General features: G+C 33.9%; 1 long non-coding RNA gene across 3 annotated transcripts; it reads right to left on the bottom strand.

The window, feature by feature from the left end:
- Positions 1–6,271: 6,271 nt before the first annotated feature.
- On the bottom strand, positions 6,272–10,825 carry LOC124889219. 3 transcript variants are annotated; one of them, XR_007047866.1, is made up of 4 exons: positions 10,177–10,825; positions 6,861–7,961; positions 6,664–6,766; positions 6,272–6,578 (listed from the first exon to the last, which is right to left on the bottom strand). It is a non-coding gene; the product is annotated as an uncharacterized LOC124889219 (long non-coding RNA). The 3 variants fall into 3 exon arrangements; XR_007047864.1 differs by having other exon boundaries at positions 6,664–7,961; XR_007047865.1 differs by having other exon boundaries at positions 6,272–6,766.
- Positions 10,826–12,388: the final 1,563 nt, after the last annotated feature.

Here is a 12,388-nt window from a genome sequence, read left to right as displayed (position 1 = left end):
AATAAACTTCTTCACATGCTATTCTTCGAATAATTCTACTATAAAGTAACTAACATGAGCTTATTTTATTATATCATGGTTGTCAGGAATTTATGAATTTAGCTATTTATAATTGTAAATGAAAATACCTGTTTTGATCGATTTGATAAATCTGTGCTTTGCTCATCCATAGCTTTTCCTTAGAAATATATCTGTTTTTATTAAATATTCAAAAGTTTTTGTGTACAAAAGAGAAGACTTGCTTTCAACACATGAAAGTCTTGCCCTAGATTACCATATGACTTACATATTTATAATCCTAAAAGATGAAAAGAAAACGCGTAAACTATTTACACTATTTCTAACTTTACATCTGTCAAAAAAGTAAAAGACTAACAATGGTCCTAACTTTACATTTGTCAAAAAAAAAAAATGAAAAGCAAATAATGGCAAGTGCCAAACTAAGAAAAGTCAAAAATAGTAAAGACTAATAATGTTACACAATTATTTACGTATCTTAAGTCAAAAAGACTATTCATATGTCATTGTTATGTCATTTTCATAGTTTTTTTCTCCATTGCTCCGTTGCTATCTTTCTATCTTTCAGATGGCGTCCTTATCTTCTTTTATTCTAGTTTAACTTCAGGGATCGCATTATTTTATCCATGATATTTTGAGCATTGGTGTTCTGAATATTTATGTCCTATTAATTTGCAATATCTAGTTAATAATTCTTCTGAAATAATATTTTTTTAATTGCCTTTGTAGATGGTTGTTTTTCTGAATTGAGCAACGTCATAATCCATTGTTTAACTTCTTTCATATCAGACTGTCGTAGCTCCCTTGAATTTGAATAGATCATTAATTGGTCTCTTGAATAGTAGCTTCATATGGGATTTCCATTGAGATAATTGTTTGCTAGTTCTTGAATAATTGTAGCTATTTCTATAGTTCGCTTATTTGCATAAAAATCAGGTATCTCAACTTTAGGTATATCTGGCTATTGAACAATATCTTCCGGTATAATCATATCTCTAGTTAATCCTATTTTTACAACTTGGTATAACTGGTTTAATTTTGTCATATAATATCTCTGCTGGTGCAGTATAAAACTTTATAAAAAATAGATTTTCTTTGGTTATTTTCTTATAAGTGGCGAATAATCTATATAATTCTGGTATAGCTGTTAGTTCATCTCCTTCTTGGGTATATATGGTATTTAATAGTCCATAACTGAAACAAATTTTAACTAAATTTGGGTTAGTTTTTGGTAATGCAATTAACTTGTTGTAACCTTGTAGTTTTTGAGTTATATAGTCTGTGTTTGGTTCTTAGATATTTATGGATCTGGGTCTAAGGTTTAGGTGAGTCTGTATTTTGTGGATATTTTCTATGTATGCTCAACTTATATGATTATAGGTTTTTTTTATCTTGGTTTAAACTTTCTCGATATGTGGTAGTTTGTGGGGGTATGAACAAAGGGTCTTTTTGTGTTTTTGGTATAAATGGTTTTTCAAATATCTTGTTCATGTTCATGTTCTGATATCTTTGTCCACTAACTCCTTTGCTTGTACCTGCAGTTGTAGATTGATAAACGTTATGGGTTTTATGGAGTGTCCCAACGTTTTTTTTATCTCTGGAATTTTATTGTCTTCCGATCGACATAGCTCTGCACACTACTGAGTTATCTGAGTCATAGCTTCAGACTTCAATTTAACTTCAGTAGTCTTTAGCTTTTGTATTTCATTACCCATACTGTCCACTTTCAGTGAAAGTGTACTTAGGATTTTGAGTATCGTTTCTAAAGCATCATCTTTTATTATATCAGTCTGTGTAACTTTGTCTTGATATGTAATCTGCAATAACATTTTTGTTAGTACTAATTACTTCAATTGTAAACATAAAATTTAATATATTCAATACTAATCTCCGAATTTCCTTCGTTGTAACTGAATTTTGTATTTTTCTTGTTAACCACCATCGGACCTGTGTATTATCTGTTCGTACAATAAATTTGTTAAATACAATATATGGCTCAAATGCTAATAAACATTTATATAATGAACATAATTCTTTTCTATTTATTTCCCATTTTATTTCTATTTCATTAAACGTAATAGTAATATATGCCAAGATCTACCAAGAAGTATAATAACTAGTTAAAATTCTTTCAATTTCTCTAAAAGCTTGTGTATTTTTAAATGGTCTTCTTATATTTAACAAATAAATAACAATACATTTAATAAGATAACATAGTTCATAATTACTAATGGCTTATTTAACCAACATATGTAATAATTAAATAATTTTAACATGTGTCATAATTAACATATATATTTCATAACGTAAATAACATTTTTGGATGACTAACATATTAAATATTACATTAAATATCATACCTAACACATTAAATAACTTAACTAACATGCCATAACTCATACGTATGATCATTTCATTACTTTTTAAATAGGCATTGATACCGATTAAGTTAACATTTCTAACATTTCTCATAGTAAGCTCTGATACCAATTGTAGGGGGGTGCGGATAGTGCGGGTAACTTAATCTAGTTTTTATGTAGTTAGTTTTTATGTAGTCAAGTAGATTCTTTTTCATAAGTATTTCTGTTAATCTTATTTGCTTCATAACCTTTTCCAATATTCTAAATATTCGTAGTTTATCATTTTATCCTATGGTGGTTGTAATTTTACAAATTTCTGCATAATAACTTATTCTAATTGTACTATATTTGATATGTAATTCTATGTTATCTATGTGATTCATTAACATTTATTGTTCATGTATAATATTATATAAACTATCATTTGCATCTGTTTTTTCTAAGGTTAATTTTATTCTAAATAATCTTTCTTCTAATTGCCTTTTTTCTCTTTTAAGCTGGTTCATGTAATTAATTTCTTCATATACCAACTTTGTTTTTCTCTAACTCCTCTAATATATTCTATCATTTTTTAATCTGTATAATATCCGTCTGAATAATAACTATCATATTAGTATTAGTATTCTCTTCTTTGATTTTTTTTGTATTTCTTGTTGTTTTTATTATCTTTTGCTAAAGTTATCATGTTAGTATTTGTTATGTTTCTTTCTGACTATGTTACTTTTCATGTATTTTTTTATGTGTTACCTTGGTCTTTCGAACCAGTCTTTCTAAACCTGGAAATAGACTTTGCCTATGATTTGATCTGGAAAGCCCAGACTTCATAAGAGGCTATAGGTACTCCTTGGATTTACTTTTGGTGCGTGCGAGCTGGCCCGGACGCTACAATTACGATTTAGTTTTGGTGCGTGCGAGTTGGCCCAGACGCTATAATTCGATTTAGTTTTGCTTCGTGCGAGCTGGCACGGACTCTACATTTACTTAGAAAAAGCAGTTTCTTGCTTATTCATGATGGATAGGTAACATAGAGTTATTGATATCTATTGATGGTGGGAGGTGAAAGTATCATGTGGTGATTTAAGTATCTTGTGAAGCTTAAAGAGTGACTTGGTGGAGGCAAAGAAGCTTCTTAGTGCTCGTAACAAGCAGTTGCATCAGTTGTGGTATCAGTCTGTTACATTGTGACATATTATCTCCTTGTTAGATCAAATAGAAGGCATAGCTAAGGTCAGTTGTCTTTCTTTATATTCTTTTAACTAGTGTTGCTGCTGTTATTCTTGCTCCAGTCCCTGCTATATTTCTAATTAATTGTTGTGTTTCTCGAAATGCGCTCTATCTATGTTGCAAGTGTGTGCATTCTAACATTAAAATTGTTCAAACTTCTAGTTATCAAGAAAAATGTCTAATGCAACTCGATATTCTTCTAGTTACAAAAAATGTCTAATGCAACTCGCAATGCACTCTGTCTCTGTTACACTTATATAGAAACCTTCTTGCTATTTGAAGTCGTATACATGCCAAGTCTTTTATTGTAGACATTGTTGTTTTCTTCAATCGATGAATCTGGAGCTTGATATCTATATTATGTTGTCCTTATCCACTTAAAATATTTAAGTTTAATATCACACTTTTTGGTAGTAGGCTGGCTATTTGAATAAGATAATGTTCAACCACTTATCTAGTTTCTGGTTGCACTCAAAAAGTTGTTTCTCGTGCTAAGATAACCTTCAGATTCTGCCGTTCAGCAGGGACCCTAGCATTTGATGCAGAATATAGTCGATAGTTAGAAGAACACAACAAGCACATCAATGAGTTGAGGAACATTGTCAATTCACATGCAAGTGACCCTGAACTGCAAAGTACTGCGAATAATGTCACTGCACATTTCGATGAAGTATTTAGGGTGAAAGGAAATGCAGCAAATGCGGACGTATTCCATGTGGAAAACCCCTGCCGAGCGGTATTTTATGTGGATTAATGGCTTCCACCCCTCAGAACTTCTTAAGGTAACCTCTTCTTGCTCTCATATGCGTGTAATTCTGCATCCATTCTTCCTCATTTACCATATAGACTCCCCCCAGATCGGATTATAAGAAGTTGTTATATTTCTTGATCACGAATGAAAAGGTCCTATTATTAGCAGGACTAATAAATCCTTAGTAGTATGCGGAACTTCATTGATTTGCATTCCTGAAAAGTAAAGAATACTTGCTAAAGATTGGGTGGTTTCACTTTCCGATTGAATGAGGAGCCCTGCAGTGTACAATTACATTTTTATGTCACCATAACACCATCACTATAGTCTCGTGACCTTGAGATTCTCCTTCATATGGCACAGACTTACTATTGTTGTATTGAAGTTCTTAGTTTGTTTCTTGTGTCCAGTGCGTATAAGCATTTCTAAACAAACTTGATTCCTAGAAGATAAAGCTTAGATAAAGTTGTGTGGTTATTTCTATCCATCCCGGATGAGGTTCGTTGAGCTTCTTCAGGTTGCTGATTGTTAGAGTGGGCTAGAGTCCCACATTGATTGGGAATGGACGGATGGTTTGCTTATATGGAACTGGGCAATCCTCTCCTCATGAGCTAGCTTTTGCAATTGAGTTAGGCTCAAGTGCCATATCTTTACAGTGACATTAGTAGACTTCCTGCTGCATCTGATGTTAATGTGCTTTCACTCTATCTGTTTATGACATTTATTGCAGGAATTATATGAGTGTTGTACATTTTATTTGCTTTTGTTCTCTGTCAGTTTTTCATGTGTCATCCAGAAGTGGATAGGATAAGAACCTCAAGTTACTACTGTAGATAACACTCTCTGCAGAATTGAATAAGTCATGATCGTATGGTATACGTTCAAAGTGCTATTTCTAAGCAGTACACAAGTTTCTTTACAACCAATTATTCATTATTTTAGTATTTTTCTCATTTTTCGTGAAATGTATTAGTAATGCAGCTTCTAGTCAATCAGTTAGAGCCTATGACCGAGCAACAGTTAGCCGCCATTTACAACTTGCAGTAATCATCCCATCAAGCTGAAGATGCTCTATCACAAGGTATGGAGCAGTTGCAACAATCTTTGGCAGAGACGTTAGCCAATGGATCTCCTGCTACTGAAGGGTCATCAGGAGATATTGATAATTACATGGGTCAGATGGCAATGACTATGGGGAAACTTAGGACTCTTGGTGCTTTTTCTCCGTCAGGTAACTCTTTTTTTGCTGCTGCCGCCTATTTTTTTTTCTAAAAAAATGAGAGATATGCTATAAATGCTCATTCAATTGTTTGAAAATGTGGAAGTGAGGCGCAAGTAAATCTTACTCTGGAGGTCTTGTAACTGCAAGTAGCATGCCATTACTAAAACTTCAGAATATGTCTTGTTTCTATTTATCTTTGAACTTTGGTACCTTGTCCTCTTTTATGTTCTCTAACGGGGTCCTAAAATAGGCAAAAATTTATGTTCGAAGACGTTCTAAAATCAATAATTGGCCTTTTGTCACTGTATACCCTCGTAAATTATATGATTCTAGATCGCCTGTCATGTTCATTTTGCTATAGCAACTTCACGTTTAGAGATTTCTGGTTTTGTTGTGTTAGTTTTATTTTGTCTCTTGAAACAAAATTTGTGAAGCTAAAAGTCATTGCATCTTTCTGGCACTTTTAACAATGTCAATTATAACACATTAAACCATGACAAGAAGTTGGTGTTCTAAATTATGTCAATCTGAGGTGAGATCAGTGCAATAAGTGATTTTTTCTGATGCGAAGACTCCGTTTCTTTCCCTTGGTGGGAGGGAATTTGGTTTTCTCGTGAGTCTATTCAAAGATGTTGCCAATATTTACTGAAGCAAAATTTTAGTTTCTTCCTATTTTCATGTTAAATTAAGCAGGTAAGGAGTGGTGATGCTGAAGTTGAGAGGAAAAGTAATGAGAAGATTCCTCAATTCATTGATAGGGTGAAAAAGGATCCCAGCTGGAAACACCAGGTTCATGATCTGTGCTTATCCATTTGTTCATGTAGTATAGTTGCTCAATATTCATTGTTACATTTGTTCCTTTTACGTTTTAAACTAGTGTTCTCTGTTTTTATTTAAATGTGTACATTCCTCTTCATGGAAAGAACAGGTTCAAAGTCACTATCAATTCCTTTTTCAAAGCCTGCAGCAAATGTATGAGCCCTTCCCGCGTGCCACCAATGACCTACGAAAAAGAAGAATCTTTTATGTCGTACTCTTTACTACCAAAAGAGGTTGTTTATTACTTAAGAAGTGATCTCTGTTAATACCTTCTTACTCGAGACTTTTTTCAAACTTATTTGCTGTTGGATTTGATAGTGGCTAACAAAACTTCTGTTGGAACCTCAAAATGATGCAGATCTCTTTATCTTTCTATGAAGTCAAAAACAAACAGACCCCATGGTTCACAATCGAAGTTGACCGACACTACTGGGAACACTGATATGTAATTTTGAGTGTGGCTCACCAGACATATTACAAGCTTTTGGTAGTTATTCTGATGAATTTGCAAGTTTGACAGTGCATGCTAAGAAAGCTATCACTTCTTTAGTGAACTGCTGTGTCGTTTCTTGTTTCTTACAGCTGTTTGTTTCTAATTAGCATCAATATGAATTATGATTGTGACATGGATATTACCAGCATAAATATTTCTTCCAGAAGGGAGAAGATATGATTTACCTTTTGCTGCAATGATATTTGTGATATCTTCTCTTCGCTCTACCTTTAGGCAGTGGGAAAGGTTATTAGCTTATTTGAATATCCTTGATATTTTCTCCAAAAATCTATCAAGCCCTTAATTATGATAGTTTCACGGGGACAAAAAGATTTATATGTTCAATATCAGTAGAAATACATTACATTCATTGGATAACTTCTATCTATACTTGTTGTGGGGATTTGGATAAACTTTTCTTAAGAACAAGTTATTTTTGTTTCCTTCAGAAGAATGCGTTAGTATATTAGATCAACTATATGTTTGACTTGCATTTCTCTGAATTAGGGTTTCCAGTTCATACCTTAATTGCATTTTCGTTTACCTTAGTGTTTCACCTAAAATCCTATGTTTCTTCATTTAAATGCTTGACCTAAATTAGTTTGGATCAGTTATATAAAATCATCTGTATCAATTCCACTTTATTCAGGTCTATTTCATTTCACTATTAGTCTGTCTTTCAAGGCAAATAAACACATCTACTACTTATTAAGACACCCAAATTCCAAATAGTTTTGTTTCTTGAGGTGCTTAAGCCTTTTGAAATTGTGATCAACAACTGCTTTATAACAACCTATTTAATTATTTGGATTTTACGCGAGGTTTGTAAACCTAAGAATTCCAATAGCTACACGAAGGTACATAAGCTCAACAATCTAGAACAGTGAAACAACTCAATCTAATATTAGCAAGTGAGGAGAAACACTGCCCTTCAATAGACCTTGATTGAGTAGAAAGAGGTCTCCATGTCTTGGCAACCATTTTCTGCTTTTTCCGGTCCATGACAACACGTAAATCTCCTCCAATTTGCGTCCTCGAGTTATTATAGTTGAATCCGCAAGAAGAAAAACACCTCTGCAATAATTATATTTCCCGATAAATTGTTAAACTTCTCAGAATTTTGACTAAAGGCCGCAATTTTGTTATAGAAATAAATTCTACATGAAAATAGCGTAATGATATGCCTGGAACTGTTGATTGCGGTTCGGTACTACATGAATCTGTGAATTTCCAAGCAAGATCGATGCAGTGGAATATGATTACACCTAATTATTAAATGATTAAAGCTAAGTTGGCGAATGAAGATTTTACAATTCCTATTGTGGACGTCATTGAAAGGTTGGTTCATTTATCTACATATTCAAGTGCATGCTTCAGGAAATTAACGACAAAAAACTATAGTATATTTTGGACCTTGAAACCAAATACATTTCTTGTCAAATGTGAGACTTGTTTCCAATATTGATGCATAATCTATAAAATTTTAATGTGCCAGTAGGAGATTCAATTTTGCACTTGTATTAGCATAATTTGTTTATGTTGAGTTATTGATGTGCTAAGTAGCCTGCTAAGTGCATTTCATGGATGACAACAACAACATGGATGATCAAATGTTTTTTTTTCTAGTTAGTGAAATTTGTAAGGAACTGATCTCTCCTTAGCTATTAATTACATGATCTGTTAGAAATGCTGCATTTTGCATTGCATAAATGAAATATTGTTTTAAATTTTTTTCAGTACTATAAAATATTGATCCAATGCCGAAGATGGGCGATTTTCCCCTGAATCTGCTTTTTGGAGTAGTTTGCAGGGTCCTTTAATCAAGAAAAAGCCAATTGGATGGTTGGTTGCTCCAGCTGTTGAGTATTTTCACTTGCTTCCGTACAGAGAGATTTTGTCGAACTTGCATTCTAGGTAGAAGTTGCATCTGGTTACTTTTGGTTATTTCTTTGCCCTTTTGTTCAGGAAAATGTTTAGTCAAACATTGCCCTCTCGTCTCTGTAGTTTTAGTGGTATTTGTGTTATAAATCTTCATTTGCCAATGAATACTAACTCGGGTTCCTTGCAGCTATATCATTAAGTCTTTCATAAAGCCTATTAGTTGTGGCCTCCTATTGATCGAAAATTGAGCAATTAAAACTGGGGAGAAAGTTTATGGGAGTAGGCAGCTTTTATGCCTTACGATTCTATCTATTTATATCTTTCGGATTATAATAAGTTTTTTCATACTTGTCCACTGTGGAAAATTAATATTTACAGTTTTAGTACTAGCATATCTGATGCTCTGCTTCAAGCCGGTGCATTCACATTATATATGCTGAGCTTGTTATATATATAACTATCTCGAGAACCTTCTAGAGATTTGGTAAATATGTCTGTTAGTTGGTCATTGAACTTTACAAATCGCATGACAATATCTTCTAAGTGTTTCTTTTATACCGTAGTGTCTGAACCAGCTGTTGCGCACCTCAACTAATTCCATGGATATCATTGCTATTCTCTTTCCTAGCAGCAAATATCCTAAAGCTAAATCGCCAAAGCGTACAAGATCTCGTTCTAGGTCTGTCTCTTCTCAGACCCATTCTTGGTTGAAAGGACGTTCTGTGTGGAGGTAATCTCCTTCACTGATTGTGTGCTCTACCCATTTTTTTGTTGGAGAAGGTTATGTAAAAGTACCATCTAGTACAAGGTTAATATATAATTTTATGCAAGCCAAGAACTTAACCATCAGTTAATTTGAATCATTTTAAACTTTTCATCGTGAGAGGTACTTGTGAATTAACTGTTTTATCATGTAAGATATTTGTGACCATTGTTGTATAAGGGGGAAAAGAGTAAAAAGGTGAATATATGTTTAATCAGTTTTGTCTTTGGTCAATTGTTGTATAAGCACTGAGAATGTTTCTTAACGTTTTCTTGGTGTTTTGACTTGAAATGTTGTGATGTTGCTTTGCTCATTTTGATTGTTTATCCAAATTCAAGAGGTAATATGCATGGGACGACTCGTTATTAATTGCTTTGGTCAATTTTTACTAATGTACTAATGCGTGTTGAAATGGTTGGTCAAGTTTAAAGAGGCTGTTGTAAATGGTGTGAACAGGTAATTGATAGTGGAAGCTATCAAGTATTAAGAAATCCTTCCGTATTTCGAACAAGAAAATGGGATCAGAGAGGCCAAAATCTGTGACTATTCATGTCACAGGGTCCGTGAAATTTCACGGTATTGCTCAGAATCCTATGGAGAGAGCAGTTAACATGTTGAAAGATTATGCTGAAAAGAGAGGGTTACCTGCTGGTTTGACCTTGGGTAGATTTACTGTTCTTGAAACGGTTGGAGAGAGTGGACTTCCGACTTTGTTGAAGGTCATAGAGAAGGAGTCCTCTTCAGGAAATAGTTCAAATAATGGACAAGTCATATGGGTTAGTTCTACAGAGACAAACCTTTGATTAATTTGTGTTGATTAATGCTTGCCCTTTAAAACTGTCTTGTGCAGCAAATTATGCACATTTATGGAACATGAATAGCTGGATGTGTGGTTCTCTATTTTCTGATGCTTCCTAGTTTATTCGCTACCTCTGAATTGTAGATATTTTGATGGGTAAATGTATTGTGTGAGCTAACGACCATACTCCTATAGTGCCAGATTGAGAGCTTATTGTCCTGTCCTGGTTGCATATTAGGATCTTGAGTGGATATGGTCTTGCCTACAAATTTTATTGTGGAGGTGTGCTTTTTTCCAGATGGAAACTTCGGAATATTTTGTCATCTCTCCTCTAATGAGCATATCATGAAATGTCCATCGATGCTAGATTGGGAACAAGAAGATCATTGATTTTGATGGTCAAGCTGAATTGGCATATTACTTCACATTGAATTCGGGTTCACCATCTGTCAAGCTAATAAGACACTAATTGGTTCTTTTACATCCTGTTAATTAGTCTTCAAATAGCACAAACTAAAATTATTGACTAAAATTTTGTTTTGTGATGTATATATAATTGTGTATTGCAATTTGTGTAAGTATGTCAATACTAATTTACAATACGAGTTATTATTTTATATAAATCGTTGCAATTGGTATTTGAGCTAGTTACAAACATGTGGCAACAATCGTAAATAAGAGTGGCTATTTATATAAATCATTTTAATTTAATAATATGTGACAATAATTGTTGCAATAGATCAATAAAAACCATTGCAATAGGTAGTCAAAAAGTGTCGCAACAGAATAACAAAAGCGTCGCAATATACGCTATTGCAACGGCTAATGTCATTGCAATAGAATCTATAGCAACGGTTAGTAACCATTGCAATAGATGAAAATAGGTGTCCCAATAAGTAATGAAATAGTTGTAATAGGTTTTCAAAAAGCATTGCAATAGAATAACAAAAGCGTCACAATAGATGCTGTTGCAATGGTTTAATGTCGTTGTAATAGCTTTTATTGCAACGGTTAGTAACCATTGCAATAGATGAAAATAGGCGTCTCAATAACTCAAAAAATAACCATCTCCATAGGTCAAGCTATGGCGATGGTTATCTGAAACTGTCGCCATAGCTTGACCTATGGCGACGGTTCAGACAACCATCACATAAACCGTTGCCATAGACCTATCGCAACTCCCACTTATGGGACACTTGCTGAACCATTACTATAGAGATATGGCAACGATTTTGTTGTCTATTGCAATGATTTTTGCAACTGTCACCAAAGGGATAATTTCTAGTAGTGATGGGAATCTATCTCTTACTCTTATTGTATCTTTGGTTTATGCGGCTACACTCATCGGGGCCTATTCAGGGGGAAACACTGGACCCATATAACCCGTGGGTAGTTCTAGGTTGGTTAAGGTTCACATACCCAGGTTAATGGTTTTAAATATATGGTAAACCCAGTTCCCTTTCCCGGCATGGTTATATATATGTGTGTGGTTTGTATGCATATGTTTTGTTTACTTGGTTTTACTAGATGGCATTATTTTATCCTTATCCTAAGTTCTTTCTAGTGTTCACCCTCCAACCCATCCTGGCGCGGCTATATCCCCATGTGATGTAGGAATCGGCCATTCTACTCTTCCTGCTCAGTTATCGAATTCGGGATCAACTATTGATTGAAGCGGTTAGCTTCTATATTCTGGAAGGCTTCATTTCATGTTTGTGGGTATTTTACATACTTTGGATATTTTATGGATATTGTTTTTGGATATGGGTTGGGGCATGTCCCAACCGGATATTGGTTTTCTCTTAGTTAGAGGCTTTTATGGAACTACTATTAGTTGGTATGGGCGGGATAGGTATTGGTGTTAGCCTTTGTATTGGCATTGGTATTGGGGCTGATACCGTTAGACTAAATTTCTCACTATTCCATACTTTTAGATTCTGTTATGGAACTTGGTTTGGTTATTGTTATGGTTTTAGATTATAGTTTGGTTTGGTATTAGTTATCGGTTGGATTTGGAACGGTTTGGCTTGTTTGGGTCGGTCTCGGTCATAGACCAAT

The sequence above is a fragment of the Capsicum annuum genome, chromosome 12, assembly GCF_002878395.1.
Source record: "Capsicum annuum cultivar UCD-10X-F1 chromosome 12, UCD10Xv1.1, whole genome shotgun sequence".
Taxonomy (NCBI): Eukaryota; Viridiplantae; Streptophyta; class Magnoliopsida; order Solanales; family Solanaceae; genus Capsicum; species Capsicum annuum.
The sequence above is the reverse complement of the archived record's forward strand: the minus strand, read 5'-3'. Positions and strand labels throughout refer to the sequence as shown.